This window comes from Pteropus medius, unplaced genomic scaffold (genome assembly GCF_902729225.1).
Source record: "Pteropus medius unplaced genomic scaffold, Ma_sr-lr_union100, whole genome shotgun sequence".
Lineage (NCBI taxonomy): Eukaryota > Metazoa > Chordata > Mammalia > Chiroptera > Pteropodidae > Pteropus > Pteropus medius.
Window position 1 is genome coordinate 1,416,987 of NW_024344240.1, and position 22,755 is coordinate 1,439,741.

At 41.2% G+C, this 22,755-nt stretch overlaps 1 non-coding gene across 1 annotated transcript; it reads left to right on the forward strand.

Moving 5' to 3' along the window:
• The first annotated feature begins 12,133 nt into the window (after positions 1-12,133).
• LOC120607655 (5S ribosomal RNA) lies at positions 12,134-12,252 on the forward strand. The gene has a single exon (XR_005654190.1). It is a non-coding gene; the product is annotated as a 5S ribosomal RNA (ribosomal RNA).
• Positions 12,253-22,755: the final 10,503 nt, after the last annotated feature.

Consider the following 22,755-nt stretch of genomic DNA (forward strand, 5'->3'; position numbering starts at 1 on the left):
GCAATATCTTCCAAACTAGTCTCTCTGGTTTTTACCTGCTCTCAGCCCTGCAACTGATGATCCTTTTAATCTTATCTAGGCTTGCTAATCTGTGACTCCAGTTATCACCTGTGAGGTTCCTATCCTACTCCAAGAGTGACTACTTCAAATTTACTTAAGTCATATTGTATTTCGCCCCTGCTTAAAACCCTCCAATGGCTTCCCAGCTCACTCAGAGCGAGCCATATGTTACAGTGGTCTATAAGGCCTCACATGATCTGCACACATGCATGCACGCACACACACACACTCACACACACGCACACTATTACTTCTCTGATCTACTACCCTCTTTTTCATTCTGCTCACACCTATCTAGACTGACTTGGATGACTCTCAAACACCCAAACGTGCTCGAGCTCCAGGAGGCCTTTCGCTGGCTGTTTCTCTTGCGCTTCCCCATACGCTGACAAGACATGCTCCCTCACCTCCTCTGCTGAAATCCCACTATGAGAATCTTTCCCGATCCCTCCATTGAAAATTGCAGCAGCCTTCCATTCCCACAGCTCCTCGGTCTTCTTCTTCACTTTCCTTTCTTCTCCTTAGCGCTTGTCAGTTTCAAATATATTTTCTAATTTACATATTAAGTTTATTCATTTTCTTTCTTGCCCAAGAGGATGCAAGCTCCATGAGGACAGGGATTATCTGTTTTGTTTGCTGGTATATCTCTAGTACCAACGACAGCGCCATGCAGTGCTCAATCAATGGTTGTTGTGAATTCAAACCTACGCTTTGGATTGCTAACATGGTATTAAACAACTTTTTGGGAAAGTATGTCTTCTTGAAATTCGATGCTTTTAAAATTATAATCCTTGATATTTGTCACTTATACATATTCCAAAGGCTCTCCTTTCAGCTACACACTAAGAAAAAAAAGATTGGTATAAAATACTAGAGTTAAAAATGGTGAATTTTTGTTCTAACTTACTTCGATTCAATTTTGTACTTCTATAGAGATCGGTGAATTGATATTTTCTGACCTTGTACAGAATTTCATATATAATCTACAAGCCTTTTCCAGCTTTAAAAAGTTTATTTTCCATTGAACAAAAAGACATGGAAATGTAGGGTCATTTGCTCTAAAGCTATAATTTAATAAAAGACAGTCATGAAGATTGATATAGTCAATATGGATTTAGTTTACTTACAGACTGTTCCAGAAATTTGTCTGCCAATCAGTCTAATGAAATTATTGTTATTTTATTGAGTGTATATTGAATATTTGAGCTTAAATACTCATACAGTATGCTGGGTTATTATTTAAAAACCAATTATGAAGTATTTGCTTATTATATTTACTGTCTGACATTATGGAACCAAGGGCAACAAGATTTTACTGTCTGTCTCTCTAACATGCAGGCATGAACACACGGGCACAAGCACAAATAGTTTGAGAACCTTTACCACAAAAGAAAAATATTTAACTCTATTTTCTAAGAGAGTAAAGACCAGAAAATAAGTTACACATTCAAATTCAGAAAGGTCATTAAAAGCGGAACAGAACCTTTGTCTGACTTTCAGTCTAGTGCTCAGTCCATGACTAGAAAAAGCATTGTTCTTTAAGAACAATATAAAGAAGAGACAATGTCAGTTAAGACAAAGAGAACTCACCGTGCTACCACTATTTGCTGACCACCCATAGCTCAAAAACACAGTGGTAATTAAACTGTAAAACAGTAATGATCGGGGTGGCTGCAGTAAGAGAGAATTTTGGGAGAATTCAAAAGTGAGAATCCCAAAGAGTTGCTGTTTTCCTCACCGTTAAAGAGGATTTTTCAGGTAGTAGAAGTTGACCTCTTTTACCCACTAAAAAAGGAAGAGATTTACATAGACCGGCCTTCTCCACCATAGGACAGAGAGAGGAATGATCTTCAGGGAAAAATGCGGTTGTCACAGCTACAATTGTGCATCGCTGAGAAGGGACATGAAAGGAAAGCAAATCTCCTTATTTTCTTACACATAGATGAAGGAGCTAACCTAAAAGAAAGGATCTCTCCCAGGAATCAAGGCTCTTACCCAGTATCAAGCTTTACTAATAATTTCAAGAGCACAAGCAGCTAAGATGCACAGACACAGCAAGGCGAGGGCTGAAATACCAGGTACACCTCTTCAGGTTCTTACCTTTGGCATCAGTCGAACCCTCTGGCCTAGAGCAACGGGGGAGTTCTCCAGGAAAAGTATGGTTTTCTGTCCTGGCAGGCAGCATTTCAGTTTATAAAATAACTCTCAATAATATACAGAAAGTTATATCCGTGACATTTTCTAAAAAGCCATGTCCCATAAATCCGTGAATTCTGTCTTTGTTTATCGTAAGCATTCTAAGTCAGAGAACACTTGCTGAAACATCCCACACATAAGAATTCCCTGCTGCATCATGCTCAGTGAAATAAGTTAGAGAACGACAAATACCATATGCTTTCACTTATATGTGGACTCTAAAAAAACAAAATAAATGAATAAAGAAAACAGAAACAAATTCATAGGTACAGAGAACAAACTGATGGTCACCAATGGAGTTGGCTAAAGAGGTGAAGGGGATTAATTAACATGTATAAATTGTCAGTTATAAAAACAGTCAGTCACGGGGGTGTAAAGTACAGTGTAGAGAATATAGTCAATAATATTGTAATAACCACATATAGTGACAAATGGTTACTAGATTTATTGGGGAGATTGCTTTGTAAATTATTGTGCTGTATACCTGAAACTAACATAATGTTGTATGTCAACTGTATTTAAATTTTTTTTAATTTTTTAAATTTTTAATTAAAAGAATTCCCCTGGGATTGCAAATTGGTACTACTTGCCATTATGGAAAGTAGTCTGGAGTTTTCTCAAAAAATTAAAAACGGATCTACCTTTTGACCCAGCAATGACATTTCCGAGTATTTATCCAAAGAAAACCAAAACGATAATTCGTAAAGATCTCTGCATCCCTATGTTCATGGCAGTAATATTTACAATAGTCAAGGTATGGAAGCAACCTACATGCCCATCAACAAACGATCGAATAAAGAAGTTGTGGTTCATATATACAAAGGAATATTACTCAGTCATTAAAAAAATAAAATCCTACCATTTGCAACTACATGGATGGACCTAGAGGTTTTTATGCCGAGTGAAATATGTCAGACCAAGAAAAATAAATACCATATGATTTCAGTTATATGCATAATCTAAGGAACAAAAAGAACAAACTAATCAAAAACGAACTCCAAAATATAGTGGACGATTTGATGATGGACAGAGGGGAGGGAGGATGGGGAGCTGGGAGAAAGGGGAGAAGGGTTAAAGAAGTACAAATTAGTAGTTGATGGATGGTCATGGAGGTGGGGAGCACGGCATAGGGAATGCAGTCAGCAGTAATGTAATGGCCGTGTGGAGAGCCAGAGGGAAGATAGAGTAATTGCGGGATCATTTCATAAACTATATAAATGTCTAACCAACGTACTGTATGCTCGAAACTAGTCATAAAATAAAATGCCCCCACTCCAAATTCCTCTCCTATAAAATACCATTAATTAGGTTCGTTATTAGCATTTTTACCTGGGTATCATACCTTATCATCTGTCTTCTTTCTTTCTTGGGCATTGACAAAGATTCTCTCCTTGACCAAATGTTAGTCAGCCTCCTCTGAGCAATTTTTCAACTAAGCTTCAATTTCTGGACTTCTGTCTTTGTCTCTGAATTGTTCAATTTTAGCAAGAAACCTGATGAGTCGTTTTAACCAGAACCCACTACCCCCACCCCCACCCTCTATTCTCCATATCTGGTGATCCTCAATTTTCTCATCCTCTACCACCTCCCACATGATACCTGATCACCCTGGCCTGCTCTCAGTAAGAATCCTGATGAGTCCGTTTCTCCAAGATACCCCGTTACTCTCGGTGTTTCCTCCTAGTAATTTTCCACCCACCGCCTCCCACCCTGCTCTTTGGCTATAAATTCCTACGTTTCTTTGCTGTACTTGGAGTTGAGCTTGATCTCTCTCCCCTACTGCAAACCCCATTGTAGTAGCCCCCTCGAATAAAGTCTTCCATACTGTCTTTAGTGTCATGAATAATTTTTTTCTTTAATAGCATGAGCCCCTATCTCCTCTTAAAGGGAGAGAAATAGGTCACAGGCCATCTTCTTCCTCCCTGTGTTGATCTTATTAGCAGAAGATTAGAAATAGCAGTGACAATTACTATGAAAATATAGTTAACAATCACCCTGTACTTAGAGTTTTAACCTTAAACAAATGTAGACATCTGGCAAGTCTTTGCAATTAGTACATGAGTTTCGATATAAGAGAGGAACTTTCCAAAGCCAATTAATGCAAGTCTGAAATGCCACGACAGATAGTAAACAACACCTCAAAAAAAAAAGAAAAAAGAAAAAAATCCCAAACACGTAGTCTTGTCAGAACAATCCAGAGCTGACACCTTTGGTGTATCCACTATACATTAGTTTTATTTGTTGTCTACAAAGTTACACTTAAATTAATATTTATTAAATTGTATCAGTTGTGTAGGTTCTATTTTCCTCGAGAAATCTTCTCATCATCGTTAATACGGGTCAAATTTGATAACTCTCTCCCGGAATTGTTAAACTGGACCAGATTCTTTACCAAAGGATTTGCAGTGTCACAATTATGGTACCCAAAGTTGGTTTTTAAAAAAAAAGCTCTGTTGCCACTGGAGTGCAGTGCATGTTATACACTCATTATTTTTTACAAAGTTCTCCCAGGTACCATAAGGAGCAAATTAAACACACAAGACCTTTGACTTAAAGGAAATCACAGTTTAAGAGAGTCAACAAACTGAAAAATCACAAAGTGACTAGTTGTTCCCACTCTGACCCCACTGAACAGACAGATGTCATTAAAATGAAAGATTAGACCACAGAAGGACATGCTGTCCATGAATAATGGAAACCAAATCCTGCCTCTGCCATCAGCTATCTTTTGGACCCCAGAACACCACTTCCTTTTTCTGGATCTCAGTTTTATCAACCATGAAGTAAATGAAATTTGGATTAGATGGTGCAGAGGTCCCTTCGATATCTAAGTTCATGGAGGAAATACATACATTCAAGAAATGAAGAGAATTAGCAGTCATGATGCTAGTGTTATGGAATGTGTCATTAAGTCTCAAGAACTGAATGTAGCATCACGTGTATTTTGTTTGGGAAATCTGTATGAGTCACTCACTGTCTGGAGAAAGGATTTAAAGCGTCTTGTCTCTAGCGCTTCTATAAATATAATATGATGTGGCTCATGTTTTGGTCCTGTTATTTGAAGGCCATGAGCCCTGGCCTTAGCCTTGTACTCAAAAGGCTTTTCAGGTAAAACATCTTAATCAGCTTTATGCTTTTAGTTAAGTTGCATGCAAAATATGGCTTGTTCATAGGACAAGCAAACATCATTTCAAACTTTTAAAAGGGACACCAAAAATCTAAGAGAATACATACACTCATGTTTTCTGGTCAAGGCATGCCATAAGAAGCTACACTATTTTCGTGAACATTTGAAGGCTCGCTGTTAGCGTGCCCCACAGGGTATGGTGTACTGGAAGACCAGAGGTCTGCATGCTCTAATCCCAGGACGCCTCTTCCCAGCCCTGACTGAACTGAACGAGATCATTATGATAAAGTAAAATAAACCTGACACAGAAAGACAACCGCTGCACGATCTCACTTACTCGTGGAACCTAAAAAAAGTCGAACTCATAAAACCAAAGAGTAGAACGGTGGGTGCCAGAGGCTGGGGGTGAAGGAAACGGGGAGATGTTCGTCAAAGGATGCAAACTTCTGGCTATGAGATGATCAAGTTCTGGAGAGTTCAAGTATGGCATGGTGACTATAGTTAATAATACTGAATCGTAAGCTTGAAATTTGCTAAGACTATAGGTCTTAAGCATACTCACTATGCGCGCGCACACACACACACACACACACACGTGGAAAAAAATGGTAGCTATGAGAGGTAATGGATGTGTTAATTAACTTAATGATGGGAATCATTTTATAATGTATATGTATATCAAACCATCACATTTTACACCTCAAATATATACAATTTTTATTTGTCAATTACAGCTCAATAAAGGCAAGGGAAAAAAATTATCACTGAGGATCTAAACCTTGAGCCTGGCGAAGCCAAAGGTGACTGCAGCAGTTATGCAATTTTTATTTTTTTCCTGAGTCTTCCATAACTCTAAAAACAAAGAGGGGGGGGAATCTAGTTTGAGTCCTTTTTTTTAAACACCTCATAATGGCAGAAACATTTGAATTTCCTAACTGGAGCACAAGAGAGAAAAAGGGAACGAGATGGGTAGAGATTTAAATTCAATTCTTTTCTTCCTTTGTCTGAGACCACAGCATCAACAACTGGCAATTGAGAGAAGAGATACATCATTATACTTATTTATAGCATTAACTACTTTACATTCATCCACACAAGTGAAACTGTAAAAAAAAAAAATTATAAAGGGAGTATGTGGTTCTTTCATTAGCTTGTCTGTAATACTGGATTGGTCCATAAATTAATGTGTATAAGAGGATGAGGGGAAAAAGAATTCAAAGCTCTGCCATTGTAATTACAGCTCTTTAAATATCAAAAGACACAAAGAAAGATTCTTTTTGAAAAGCCTACAGACTCTCTTGGCAAGACACTATTAATTACTTGCATAAATCTTCAGTTTGTACACCCAGAGCTATGGGTGACATTATTACATTATTCAAGCACTTAACAGTCCCCATCGGTCCCCGCGTGTGTTTGTCTAAATTCTTGTTTACCCAGCGATTCCTCTGTAAACTTCGGCTTCCTTCTCAGAGGGAACGAGCAGAGCTCTGGGACAACAGGTAACTTTGAATCCCTCATCACTTTCTATAACCCGCACAATTCAATTAGAGAAACTGTACCAGGCGAATTATTAAATTAGGCTGGAGATTGCTGTGAGCAGTAATAATATCATAATCTTATTTAAAAACAAGACATTTAGCCTCCATAAACAAACTGTTTATAAACAAACCACATGGGCAAATGGAAAATACAAACTAGGCTTCGGATCCAAATTAATAGTTAAAGCCCTGGAGAAAGGACATTAGAGAGGCAGTCATATCTTAGAAAATATTTGCCTCCAAATCTCTAGCTTTTATATATAAACTTAATCAACATTTCTCTTTTGAGCTTCCATTGCAAAGGAAGTTAATAGAATTTAAATCTGGCCCATGGCTCTATATTTTTTGCAATAAATACAGACTCTAGGGAACATCCTCCAAGCTGCTTTGCAGGAGGTGGGGGGAGCATGGTATTTGATAAAATGGAAACCTAAGTTCAAAGCAGCAAACGTGTCCCCTGCTGTACCCAAGTCCCAATTTTTAGCTTTAACTATGCGTTAGAATTTTGCAAAAAATTTTTAAAAGGAAAATGGATTTATGACCAAGCTGAATTGGTCTACGTCATCTATTTGGAGGAAGAGAAGCAAGAAAAGCACACAGTATGCCAAAATTTAAATTACCTGCAGGACCACAGGCCGAGCAGAAAGTCGTAGATGCTCTTCTACCTGGTGTAGCCAGTGCAAAGCCAAGGTGGCGGGAGCAGGCTTGGTCTAGGTCAGACCCTTGTAATGACTGTGAGGGTTAAAGATTCAGGGATTAACCTTAGAGGTACCTCTCACATCCATTATACCCAACACAACATCATTTAATAATACGAGTTGTTGTATTCCTTCTAATTACCAACAAGCCAGTTAATTATAAGACTTGGCTAACAGCCAATGCTATTAATATCGCGAAGCCTGATCATGTAACAGAATGGAACGGCTCCTTTATATCTTCTCAATCTTTCGTGCTTCTAATTGCATAGATGACTACGGGAATACTTTATAGTTTGGAGGTATGGGGAAAAGTAGAGAATATGTAGGTATGTGTGTCAATAGATAAATTCATGTGAGTAGACTGACCCAATAATAGATACCACGAGGTCAAAATGGGTGTTCTTAAGCAGATGTTTATATATTTGTCAAGATTATGCTTGGAGTAACCCAACACCTCCTGGAGAAAGACTGCAAAACTTGCAAGCTGAAAGGTATTTTGAGGATGTTCTTTTTGCCTTGCATATGAGGAAACAGAGAGGTAGAGAAGATACATGACTTTCTTCAAATTTTCACAAATAACTAGTGCTCGAGTAAAGGTTCAAACTCAGATCTGTTTCTTACTCAGGGATTCTTTTGCTATTATGCTTGAGAGTAGAAAGTATAAATGGGTGAACATTTATTTTTCTTAAATGTATAAAAGCTACTTTTTGCTATGGTCTAGGTAAACAAGTATAACAAGAAAAGAACTGAAAACCAAACATAAGAATAAATATATTGTATGGGAGATGTTTTATAAAAACACTTGTCTGGAAGGAGGATTAAAAGTCACACACTGAATCCTATCAGTTTCGTGCTCACGCGCTATGATGATGTCCTTCGTGGCTCACACACTGAGAATTAAACGCCACTTCGGCCCTCGAAGCTCTGCCCTTGGCTTTCTCGCCACCCTCCTCACATGCCCTTCCCCACCTCAGCCACCGCATCCCTGAGCCACCAGACCCTCTTCTGCTGGTCGTAGTCTGTTATCATCCCCCTTCCTAGATCATAAGCCTCATCCTTATCTTTCTTGTTCATCATTTTATTCGTGACGCCTAACACAGAGCCCAGTATATAGTTGATGTTCAATAAATATATGCTAAATAAGTCAGCAAAGTCACACATGGAAGAATGCTTGGAAATTTTCCAGGATTTAAGGCACTATTAAAAGGTTAGATGTCTCTTCTATTTATTTCTTAATGCATTTGGAATCTGATTCTTACACGCAATTTCTAAGGGACAGATTTAAGGCCTAAGCTCTACGTGGTATTGCAAAATGACATGTGGATGAGCCAGAGTAATTAAAAACACACCACTATAATTGTTTTTCACCCAACAACTTGTACTAACCGAACAGAGCATTCTTAACTCCGCTTTTCTTAAAGAGAAAGAGGGCTATTACATGTCCAGTAAACAAAAAGGAAAAGGTATGACTATTTACATTCTCCACCCTCCCATCCCTGAATGCAGGGCAGGATGCTGTCAGGTCACGCACAGCTGGGGACAGCTGTTTGTGATGACACGTATGTCTCTGGTTCTTCCCTGACCATCGTTTAATTGACTGAGCTGAATTTCTGCCAAAGATCCTCTCCAGGGAGCATAGAGGAGCCTCCAGGCATTGTCCAAACTGAAAACATGGACCAACCAAGTCTTCAGCTCTGATGGAGCCTCAGTCCCTCTGTGGAGGCTCCACGTGCTCCTCGCCCTCAGAGCAGAGGAAGTTTCCCGTTAACTCATGTCCCCAGATGCTGTTCCACCAGGAGCTGGGCCTCTCGCTCTTATGTATGTGCATGTATGTGATATGTGGGGGGAAGGGTCAACTTCTTTATCATGCTGATAAGCGCTAAAGGGAACAGAAAAGCAAAAGGCAGAATAGGAGAAAGGAGATGACAGGGCTGAGGTGAGAGACGGCCAGATCGCATGGGGTGATAGTCGGGGAAGACGTGAACGACAGGATAATTTTGAATAAAGACTCTATGAGGAAGTAATCTATGTGGAAATGACAGTATACAACAATATACACACAGGGAACAAGAAGTGCAATTGGACTTATATAAGCACGTGCTGTATTAACTATATTTTCTAATTTTCTGTATTCCTGATGCTCCAGCATCTGGGTCTATGCTGATCCTGAAGAGAGGGACTCTCCTGTGTTAGTTAATTCCTGGACATAGTAAATGACTTACCCTGGGGAGCATGTCTTTCATACGCAAACCAACCAATCCAAAGCCCATACCACCAGCCACTCCTGTATTGGGCTCTTACACTCAGGGCTCTTATAATCCTGTCCTAGTCACCCCAGCAGCAGGTATCTGACAGCTAGAGACATCCTCTAGACCTGAGAGCCCTCTGAAACTGTTCATACTCGCCAGTCCTAATCCTGCTCCACCTGCCTCGTCTTGCTTTTCCCAGCAGAAATCAGAATAAAGGCTTCTCTTTATGGTTTCCCCTCATTCCTCTGCCTCCTGACTGGCCCTGATGCTTCCTCGTGTGGCCCTGCATGGCATGCTATGTCTCCTGCTTCTAGAGAATTGGGAATAAAAACTTCTTCCTTTATGACTGTCACTTCCGTGTCTGCATGTCTTACCATATCTGATTAAAACAAATCCAGGGTACATTTTAAAACACATGCCTAGCGTGTTCAAAGGAGCAGCAGGAAGGCCAGTGCGGATGGAGCAAAGTGAGTGAGGGGATGAGGAGGAGACGAGAAGAGAGAGGGAAACAAAGCACCAGCTCATGTAGAGCTTTGGAGACGATTATTAGAATGTTAGTTCTGCTGCCGAGTGAAATGAAGAGCCACTGAGAGATTCAGAACAGAAGAATGGTGATTTGACTTACATTTCAACAGGATCAATCTGGCTGTTATGTTGGTAAGAGACTGAAGGGTAGCAATGGCAGAAGGATGGAAATAGCTTGAGGATTCATTACAGTAATGTAGGCAAGAGACCTTGGTGGCCTAGACCAGGGTGGCAGTGGGAAAGATTAAAAAAAATTTAGTTCTGGATATAAATTCTTTTGAAGGTAAAGTCAAAAGGATTTGCCAGTGGTTTGATGTGGGATGTGTATGAAAGAGAGAGAGAAGTCATAGATGACTGCGAGGCTTTTTGGCACGTGAAACTATACAAACATCGTTACCATTTACTGCGATGGCAAAATAATGCAGGAAGAGCATATTTGGGGTGAGGGCGTCGGTAGCAAGTCAGGAATTCGGTTTGGGATATGTTAAATTTTAGATGCCTATTATACAGAATTAATTTTATGATTGATTATAGTTCATCTTATTTAAAGATGATAAAGTAATCTCCCGTGTTAGAGAGGCCAACATGGCAAGAAACTGAGGGTGACCTCCGGCCACCAGCCAACCAGGAACTGAGGCCCCGATTCCAACAGTCCCAAGGAACTGAACCCTGCCAACGACCACGTGAGCTGGACCTCCAGCCTTCCCAGTCAAGCCTTCAGATGAAACCTTGTCTCCGCTGACAACTTTACTGCGGCCTTATGAGAAATCCTAGGTCGGAGGACCCGGGTCTGCTGTGCCCAGATTTCTGATCCATAGAACCTGTAAGATCGTAAATACATATTGTTTTAAGTTGCTAATTTGGGATTATTTCTTTACAGCAATAGACAACTAAAATAAGATCATTCGAGACAAGTGGGGCCTGTCCCTGGGCGCGCCACTGTTTACAGGGCAGGCAGAGAAAGAGAAAGGGGTAAGGAGACTGAGAGTGGCCAGTAAAGTAGGAGGACAACAAAGAGCGATGACAAAGGGAGGAGGACACGGTCAACTGGTCAAATGCTGTTGCCAAGTCAAATGGGACGTCTGAGAACCCGAGGCTGGAGTTAGCAGGGTGGAGACTGGTACTCCGATAGCACTATAAAAACAGTAGAGCAAAAAAATATATTGTAAACCTTACCTTCTTTTATAAAGATAGCCAAAATTTCATAAACGAGATTTCTTTTAAGTAAAATGTAGCTGTATCTTCTCCTGCTCGACGCAGTTGGTCACAAAACTTCAACACGAGAAAACAACATAGAGATTTTCAGCTGTAAATGTCTCCTTCATAGATGAGCACAGTAAGCTGAGTGAAGGAGCCCAGGTCACATGGTCAGCTAACAGAAGAGTTCGGAATCAAAACACGGCTGGAGGCTCTTGACCTACTGCTGCTCTGTCTGTGTGTCAGACAGGCCCTCTTTGATTTCTTCCTTCAAGGCGGGTGATTAAAAGTCCTAAATGCCATATAGCACTGTTAGGTGTAGCTAACCTCTTTTACCTGAAGTCTGATTTATTTGTTTTCCCATATTTAAAAGTTTGTACAAGTTTTATTAAGAAAAAGTCTTTGGAATATTTTTTAAGCCATTGGGGGAAAAAAAAATGACAAGTAAAAGACACAGGGATATTGATGTGGGAAATCTCAGAACTTAATTGAAAAGCTCAGTAAAGCCAGTAAGATGATTTCAATTTTAAAAATTGCTATTAAATCTATAGCCGTGCTACCCTGAACATACCCGATCCCATCTGATCTCGGAAGCTAAGCAGGGTCGGGCCTGGTTAGTACTTGGATGGGAGACTACCTAGGAAGACCAGGTGCTGTAGGTGTAAAATTAGTAAATAAATAATAAAAAATAGAATAAAATAAATTGAACACTGCCAATGACTCCACGATTTCAAAGAACACTCTACAAGATTAGTCTTTAATGTATAAAATCAGTTGCTTTATAACATTTTCAGAAATTGTTCATTATCTCGCTTATTTATTACTGTTGCTTCTGTTGTGCTAAAATGTAGGCTCCATGAGCATGGGGATCTTATGTCTTGCTCATCCCTATATCTCAGTGCACATAATAGTTCCTAAAAACTAGTAGAAAGTAAAATATATTTGTAGGAGGAATGAATGTTGGAACTGGTCCTTGAAGATCCTAAGTGGTGGCATGTAAAGCAGAGAAAAAGGCGCAGACACAGGCCGGGAAGCCTATGAGCACGTGACGTATTTAGAATAGTGAGGGCCTGGTCCCTGGACAGGGACTGATAGGAGTCAGCTTGTGGGGTGGAGTGGAGCAAGCTCGCAGAGTCCTCGCGTGAGATAGGACCAGGGTCTCAAGGTCTGGGCGGTTCTCACTAAATGCTATTCTCGCTAAATGCTAAAATGCAGCACAGTATTTTACAGATGCAGCTGCAACTGGACAGACGAGCTTGACCAGAACTGGAACTGGATAAGTTTAGCCAACTGCTAAGAAGAAATCAACATGTAATTAACTAAATAGTGTATATAAGCAATGGCGAAGCCTTTCTTCGGGAAGGGGGAGCTTTGGAAATTATTCCCCTGCCTTCCTTTCTTGGCACAAGTGAAAATAAAAGCTCTTTCTTCCAACAAGACTTGTGTTCCTTTGGCTCACACACTCCAAGCTGCAAACCTATTGTGTTTGGTTACACTTGAGTGACAGGTGAAGAGCTCTGGCTTATATTCTGAAACTCAAGGGAGCCACCTGAGACTATTGATAGGAAGCATAATAAACATAAGACAGGCATTTTAGAAGGACTTGAATTGAGAATGAGACGAAAAGTTGAGAATGAGACAAAAAGTCAAGAATGAAACAGAAAGCAGGAAGACTTATTAGAATTCTCTGATTTTTAAAAAATATGTCATCTATGAACTTGAACTACAGCAGTAATCAAGATGTTGCCTTGTAATCTTGATTACTGCTATAGTTCAAGTTCATTTCATTCCAAGGAAATGACAGTCCAGTGGGGAGAAACAACCATAAACTGGTACGGCCACACAGCGTCACGAGTGTAATAAATGGAGAAAACGCAGGATGCGATAGGTACAAAAAAAAAAAAAAAAAAAAAGAGGTTCTGAGCTCAATTTTAGTCACAAGTGACATCTACCCTGATGCCAGAGGTGTGAGAAGCATCAACAGTGCAGGAGGGTGGTCCGGGAAGAGGGAAGAGCACAGTCCGGGAGCAACGGGGCCACAGAGGGGAGCACGGACGCCCAGTGAGAAGAGAAATAAGAAGGCAGTCGGGGCCATTCGGACCGCAGAATCATGAAGATGCTATGGGTGTGGACCCGAGTGGGGAGGGCACCGGCTATTTCCAGAAGCCCATAACTTTCTTGCAGGAAGCTCCCCAGTCCATATGTGAACTCCACCCGCTCCCACACTCCCTCCAGAGGTAACCATTATTCTAACTTTCGTCCCCACATATTAGTTTGCCTATTTAAAAATTTCATGTCAGCGGAACCATAGGGTAGGGTCTATATTTTGATCTGGGTGGCAGTTAAACAGATGTGCGTGGACACAAAATCAAGCTGTATGTTTAATGCTTGTGCACTATATGACATGCCTATTACACTTCTGTTTTTAAAGCAGAGGAGAGGAGGAACGGAAAAATCCAAAATGACTCCCAGGCTGTGTTTCTCACGGTTTCCACAAGACACTGGTGTCACAGGATGTCCATAGGAGTTACATTTTAAGAGGGGTTCAAATAAGCTTGGGAAACACTGGGTTAAACCGAGTTAAACCCATTTTGTTCTGCAAGTCTTCCCTTAGCTTCTACTGCACTCGTAGGTACTGTGAATCCCCAAAGGGGTGATACGCAGCCAGACCTTCTCAAACATTTTCTTGTGAAGTACCCCTCAGGACTCGGATATTATGGGACTCACTTTAGAAAGGTTTTCTAACCTGCACACTGTGGGATATGGATTGTGTGAAATCGGACGTGGCTGGTGAGGGGCGTTTGAAGTGCCAGCGGATCCATCCATCCAGCACCAAGAGGCCAGGAGGCAGCGCGAATGTAAGAACGTTGTTCCAAGACTGACCAGGCCCGGAGATATATTTTCAACTCTAACAGATGGTTGATATCTGAAAATCTATGAATAGACATGGATTATATCCCCCAGGAAGAGAGTGTCAGGTGAGATATTCCCAGGGCCCGGGGAGTAGCTTGCCAGAGGGAAAAGGATCAGGAAAGTGGCAAATAAGGAGAACACATGGGCTGACAGGGCTTCGGTGTAAATACAGCCGATGCGGGAGGAGAATGTTTCTCTAGGCAAAACAGATTCAATGCCTTCAACCTCGTTTCTCTCCTCTCTTGAGCCTTTCACTCAAAGCTCATCCCAACAACCAGAACGCAGAGCTCCTTAAATGTCCTTAGAGGTTCTATCATAGGGGCCAGACTTTACAGGATTCTTAACCTAGTGAAGTGAGAAGCTTTGTACGCACAATACGACATTGACTTTCTTGAGGCATTGGCAAATTTAAATGGTTCCAAAATAAAAACACTTCTGCCAGTCTAAAAATTGATTTTAAAAATAAAGGAAGGACAATATGAGTGTGGTTTGTTTATATCATGTTCTCAAAAAAGACAAAGAAATTTTATTTGATTTAAATATTTTACATACCTAATATTACTTAATAATAGTTATACTGGTAATGATTTCATTACTAGAAGATATATCAGGATGTGTACATAGAATACAGCAAAGATGGATTTAGATATGTACTTAAAGTTAAGAAATTGGAAAAAAGAAAACTAGTTAAGACGAGGCAGCAGGAGGTAAAAGGAACTTTGTTAATATTTTATTAAAAAATTTAGAAAAACAAGATGTAGTGATACCAAAGAGACAACCAATAAAGATCTTGTTTCTTCTATCTGACTAATCTGGGAGCAGCAGAGAATGTCATTCATTCTAACCATCTTGAAAAAATGATCTTATAATATTGCCATCTGTTGGCATATGACAGATACAACATTCCAACGATGCAGATAATGAAGCAAAAATACAGAAAATTAAAGGGACAGATGTGAAAAACTCACATGTTCGTTTGGCTTAGCGTTTCACATCTGTTCTCTCAGAAGCCTTCCCAGCAACAAATCTAATTCCTGGATTCGGTATCTTGAAATGTTATGCTATGCAGCAAGCAACATGCCTATGACTTATGGAGGATCCATTCAGTCCAACACATCGTGTGTTTTCTCATCAATATTGAGAGTCTTCTATCCAAAGCTCATTTTCTGCTATCAAGGGAGAATCCGTGTAGGTATCCGTAGGTGTATATTATACTAAATTTATTTATCCACGCTTCTAAAAATTTGCCTCTCTGGCATTTGAAGTCAACTGTGACAAGAAACACAAAACGATTGCCATCTGTGTGCTCTACATACCATTCGAAGATCATTCACGTTTTTGATTGGCAGAGGTATGAAAAATAGTAAGAACATTAACCAATTCCTGCATACTATATAAGTATGTTTATTTAAATAACGAATACCCTTTTTATATCGTTAAAATTCTGGATGGTACATTATCTATCCAAAAAAGTAGTTTAAAATGCAATAAAATCAATATTTAATTCTTTCAACACTTGCCACTCACTAGCTGGGGCCAGTTTGTATTCTCGACTGCCGTGGCTACGTCACAAAGATGATTCCCAGTGTGGAGCCCACAGACCCCCTGGGAGTCCGTGGCTATATTGTTTCATGCCACTCCCCTGCTTTATTGAAATATAATTGACATATGATATTGTGTAAGTTTAAGGTGTATAACGTGATGATTTGAAATTAGTATATATTGTGAGCTGATCACCACAATAAGGTTAGTTAACACACCCCTCACCTCACTGTTACCATTTCTGTGGGTGGTGAGAACATTTCAGATCTATTTTCTCAGCAACTTTCAAGTATACAATACAGTATCGTTAACTATGGACTCTGTGTCGTACATTAGATCCCAGCACTTATTCATCTTATAACTGGAAGTTTGTATCTTTTGATCAGCATCTCCTATTTCGCCCACCCTCCAACCCCTGACAACCATCATTCCACTCTATGAGTTTGGATATTTTCAGATCTTTTTTTTTCCCCCTTCTCCTCTCAACCTCCCCCCCCTCATCAGCTCACCCCACCTCCCACCACTTCCACCCCTGACCTATGGGTGTTGCCGTTTCCCCTTAAGAACTGGATCTCTGAAGGTGGGGCGTCTCCTCCCACACGCTCACGGCATGCTCCTGGGGCCTGGCACACCCAGGGCCTGGCACACCGGGAGTATGGTCTATGGCTCCACCTGGAGTGCGAACCTAGGATCTTCTGCGTGTAAAGCAGATGTGCAGACCACTACACTATGGAGCCATCCCCGGATATTTTTAGATCTTACATATAACTGAGTCTATGTAGTATTTATCATTCTCTGACTTATTATTTTTATATTTTTGTAATTTTATAATAATTTTTATAATTTATGTATTTTATATGTAAGTCACATATAATCTTATAATTTTTATACTAAGTATTATTATCATTTCACTTAGCATAATGCCCTCAGAGTCCATCCATGTCGTCACAAATGGCGGGATTTGCTTCTTTTTTATAGCTGAACATTATTCCATCGTGTAAATATATGTATATTTATTTATACCACATCTTCTTTATCCATTCATTTATTGACTGACACTCAGGTTGTTTTTGTTCCTTGGCTGCTGTGAACAACGCAGCAGTGAACATGGGGGTGCAGATACCTCTACGAGACAGGGATTTCATTCTGGGGGGGCTATATACCCAGAAATGAGATTGCTGGATAATATGGTAGCTCTATTTTTAATTTTTTTGAGGAAGCTCTATACCACTTTTCATAGTAGCCAAATCGGTTCACATTCCCAGCAACAATTCACAGGGTCCCTTTTCCTCCACGTCCTCCCTCAGCTGGATTCTTGACAGCATGAGGAGTCCCAGCAGAGTATTTAAATATTGTATCTCTGTTAAACGAATAGTCTTTTTAAAAGTAATAAAAGCCTATTTTCAACGGTATGAATAAAACCTTATAATCTCATAGTTGCCAAGAAACACTGTTTTTCCTTTGAAAGGGTCTGTCCATTCCTAAAACTTGAGAACATTGGTAAAGTGCCCGCCTGAGCATTTGTTTTTATAAATGTGTTGGCACCAAGTTGCTCTGCATCAAAGATTAATGTAAAATCAGCGGAAGTGAACTTAAAACGGAAATCCTGCCCTTGGACCCAATGAAGGCCTAATGACATCGAGAGCTGCGGGAGAAAAGCTTTGAGGTAGTTCACACGGAGGACGGTGGCCGGAGCTCCGGACTACGACAGGGCACGTGGTGGAGCAGCGGTGCTGACCTCAAAAGCTTTTGTAACTTCCATCACCAGCACCATGTTTCCGTGGTGAAGAGTAAAGCAACACATCTCATACATGACCGAACATGTTCAGCTTATGCAAATTTAGCCACATTTAACATTATTTAAAATAATGGACATCCATAATAGAGATCCAAGAATCCTCTCTCCCTGCCCCACCACCATTAAAGGGGTTAGTGCTTCCCTTAAGCTTGGAAAAACCTTGTGTCGATGTCATGGTCACGACTTTGGGACATACGGACCTGGGTTCCCCCAGACTCTGGGTCTTATTAACTGTTTGGTGTAAAGTTACTCAAATCCTCTTAACTGTCTCTTCACTTGTAACATGGAAATAATAACCAATGACCTGGCAGCCCGTCAGGAGGAAGAAATGCTAGCACATTTGTTTGTATCGCATGTATTTATAAAAGACACAGCACAGAGCCGGGCCCAGAGCAAAATCTCAACATGCTAGTTATTTTTATTATTTATTCCTCACAATAAAGCTTCAGGGTAGAAATTATTGAGACTCGAGAATTTCTGCTAACTATTACGCAACAAAGAACCACGAGAGCCTGCAATGCGGGGCCACGCCTGGCAGGCTCTGCCGCCTGTAACCTTCTCACTATCTCGCATTGCCCCGCAGGGGGCAGCCCAGGAATTCTCAGTGTCTATAGCTGCAGGTGCACCTGATACCTGCCCGGCTATCGGTCAGCACGCCAGCTAGAGCTTCTTGCCCTTTGTAACCAGAATTTTTGGGCCAGCCCTTCTGACCGTAGCCATGAAAGGTGACCAGGACAAGCAAAGCGTCAATGATAATCTCAGCAAGTGCAGCTTCCCTGGACCAAGCAGAAGCAACCGTTTTCTAAAGAGATAAAAGCTCTTCTTCTCCACCTCCTCAGCCTCCTTCTCGGCCTCCTTGGGCTACGGGAAGCTACAAGCAGAAAAGTGTCAATGTCCTATCTCCCTTCGGTTGGACAGTGATTGAGATAAGCGGGCATGAACATTCCACATGTGTTTCCTTTTTCCTGCCAGAGAATTTTCCTAGTCAAGTAGAAGATTTGTTGTGTCAACGACCACAGTAAAAATAAATAGGTGTGGGTTGTTTTTTGTTTTTGTTTCTGGAAAAGCCTCTCTCATACTTTGATGCGCCCTCAAAAATCAACGGGAGAAGCAAATGGAGGGAAGAATTGGGTATAGTGAATGTGCTGGCTCACACCTCAGGCATTCCACTGTCTTCTCTACACGACAGGGACATAAAATCCTCTAGACTATCGAATGTGACAAGTCTGCAGTAACGGTCAGTCCTTTTTATCTCTTGTCATTAAACGAGCTCTGCGTCAGTATAATATGTAATAATTGTCCATGTAATGGATGCCTTTCGAGTGACTTACTTTCAGAGAAGGGAAATAACAGAGATCTGCCCTACAGGTTGGTGGCGATGAGAATGAAGAGGAGGCAGTATTTCTGAAAAACTAAAGGCAGGCTGTTAAAAGGCCTTGACCGTAATCAGTAAGCGAGGACTCCAGGGCCACTGTTTTGTTTTTTTTTTTAATAAACCCTGGAAACATTATCATTTATCTTTGTCTAATTTCTGTAGGATTCCTGTCAGTGGCATGAGTCACAGTGTGGATTGAGAGGCCTACACCATACACACTCGCCTTTGTTCCCACTGACGCACTGAGACACTGAGGCACACGAGGGTGATGGGCCTTTGCAGTGAGCCCCGACCCTCACGGTACCCTCCTCTCACCGTGTGTCAGGTTTAGCTTCCCGGAAGTTGGGTTCCTCTTCTACGACTCGTGCAGTCAGACTTGTGTGAGCCCACGTCAGGTGCTGGCAATCAAGGGTGCGGGGGGGCGTTCTCACTTGGGCAACTAAGTGCCTGGCAATGGAAATCACTATGATGAGGACATGATGAGAGAAACAGGTTTGAGGATCATAGAAGAAGCCGAATATATTCAGGGGCAGTTTCAGCCTGAGAGGGCAGTACAGATTTCTCAGTTGATTTTCCCTGTCCTCTCTCTTTTATTAACTCACCATTTCAACCGTCTTAAACCATTTAATTCAACGGTTTTCAGTACACTCATAATGTGCAACCATCACCACCACATAATTTCAGAACATTTTCATTGTCCCAAAAAAGAAACCCCATATTCACTACACAGTGGCTCCCCATTCTCTCCGCTACTCAGCCCTAGACAACATTAATCTGTTTTCTGTGTCTGTGGATTTTCCTTATTCTGACTATTTCGCATAAATAAAATCACGTACAGTGTGTGACCTTTTGTGTCTAGCACACATGAATGTTCAGGGCCGCATTACTTATATAGGCAAAAAATGGAAACAACCTAAATGTTCATCAACTGATGAACGGATAAACAAGTTGTGGTATATCCATACAATGGACTAGTATGCAGCTGTGAAAAGGAACAAATCACTGATACATACTGCAACGTGGAAGCACTTTGAAGATATCACGCTGAGTGAAAGAAGCCAGACACAAAAGGCAACGTATTGTATGGTTCCACTTACGTGAAATCTCTGAAACAGGCAAATCTGTAGGGATAGAAAGCAGTTTTGTGGTCGCCAGAGACAAGCGGGAAGTGACCAAGGCTTAATGTGCACAGGGTTTCCATTTGGAGTGATGAAAACATTTTGGACCTAGATAGAACACAACATGGTACCTGTACTTAATGCCACTAAATTGTACATTTTAAAACGGCAAACCTATGCTGCAGGTATTTTACCACTATTTTAAAAAGAGAAAAAGAAAGGGATGAAGTGCTAATTCATCCTCTCTGTTCTTCAAAGAGCAGGATCCCCACCTTTGAAGGGAGTAGGAGGGCTCTGGCGATCAGCACAGGCTCTGAGTCCAAGAGCCCGGATTTGTATCACTGCTCCTCCTTGTAACAGATGTGTGACTTTGAACCAGTGACTTCATCTTTCTAACTCAGTCTTCACCTACGGCATGGGAATAATAGTAGTACCTATAGAGAGAGTTATTGCAAAGATTATGTGAAATAATACATGTGAAATGTTGAGCACAGTGCTTGTCATATAAAATGCATTTAATCATGTCAGCCATTCTTAAAATTATTGCTGTTGTTGTTGTTGTTCTTCTTCTTATTATTATTACATGGCCACAGTGATCGGCCTTTAGGATGGGCCAGCACAGTCCTTCCCAGATAATTTTAAACAGAGCTGAAGAGAGGAGCTTTTTCCTCTCCTGGTATGATATTCTGAGACAGGAATCCAAGGGCCTGCTGGCAGTCATATTGGAAAGGCCGGGAAGTACTCGGCTGGAATGAAGCCAATATAGCAAGAGAAGTGAGGACAAGGGATGGGGTGGGTCTAACAGACCAGAGTCTCTGATTCTAGGTGCCCAGGACTTAGTCCCATAATCGAATGAATTCCCCATTTTGGCCTAAGCAAACGCAAATGTTATTTCTGTTCACTATGAATTTGCAACCAAAGAGTGTTGAACCATGTAACTGTTGACTAGTGGGCCCTGTTGGACACAGAGGTAGAGAGATTCAGCACGTAGCTGGCTGGATACGAGCTTCGAAAGCGGAATCTGGGATAGAAATACCAGTTTAGAAGTCATCAGCTATAAAGGTAACTAACTTCATAAGAGTTGGTAAGATCACCGGGAGAGAGAACACAGACTGAAATAAGATGGCGTAAAACCAGACTTCAGGGAACAGGAATATTTAATGGACAGAGAAAGACGAGCTGTAAAGGAAGAAGGGAAACCTGGAGAACGTAGAATCACAGAAGCCAAAGGACGAGAACCTTTTGAAAGGAAATGGCCGATAGTTAAGTCCTTCAGAGAAATCAAGTAAGAACAGGACTGAAAACTGTACTTTAGATTCGTCAAAATAAGACTCTACTGGTTTCTTTAGTAAAAGCCCTGAGAGGAAGGAGGGGGTATATACTTGTGGTGTGCGACCCCCTGATGCCCTCTGGGACTGAGATACTCACATTCCATCGCTGAGAGCTTTAGGGGCAGGCAGCACACAGCTCCCTCCCAACCCAGGAATTGGCCTTAGTCAAAGAAAATTATGTGGCGAGGCCACACCCTTCCCACAGCAGGCATCATCCAAGGACTGGCCTATGTGGATATACAGGCCGAAAGGCCATCCCCGCACCAGAGCCGTAGCAGTCAGGGGAGGGGGACCTGGGCTCCCTGCCCCATGCCCAGGCCTGCGGCCTTCACTCCCCACAGACCGATCCTGAGGGCCCCTCCCAGGAAACCTCTCAGCAGCCAGATCTCCATCCCAGAGGCTGTTTCCCAGGAAGCCCCAACTAAGTTAGCAATGTGTGAGAGGTACCTCGAATGAGAAGGCAATGCCGGTAAACAGGAGTTAGGAGTTACCTTCCACTCTGTCCCCAGACATTTAGAAACCACAGAACTTTTTAAGTGACACTTTTCAAGTGCTCCCTGGACCACTCTGGATAATTAAAACTGAAACACCTAGCAGCCCTTTGGAGAATCTAAAACGAAATTTGTATAGGTGAAAGTGGTTAAAGGGTACAAATTTCTAGTTATAAAATAAGGCCTGGGGATGTAATGTAGAGCATGGCGACTATCACACTTGAAATGGTCTAAGATAGTTCTCATCACTAGGGGATAAAAATTGTAACTATGCGTGGTAACGAATGTTAACTAGACTTATCGTGGTGATCATTTCGCTATATATACATACCGTAAATCATTATGTCATTCATCTTAAACTAATACAATCTTCTATGTCAATTATGTCTCAATTTAAAAAATCGATAAAGTGAAAGAGGGAGTCTGCCCTCCCCTCTGGGCCTGTTTGGAGCCACAGATCTGAGTGGCCCTGGTGGCAGTAGTCGAGTCACTCAGCAGCCACCAAGAACAAGAGAGCCGCTCAGGGGTCAGCCAAGGAAAGTGAGGGCTGTGGCTTGAGCCGGCATGGTTGACATCTGTGTCCACCCACGGCAGCCC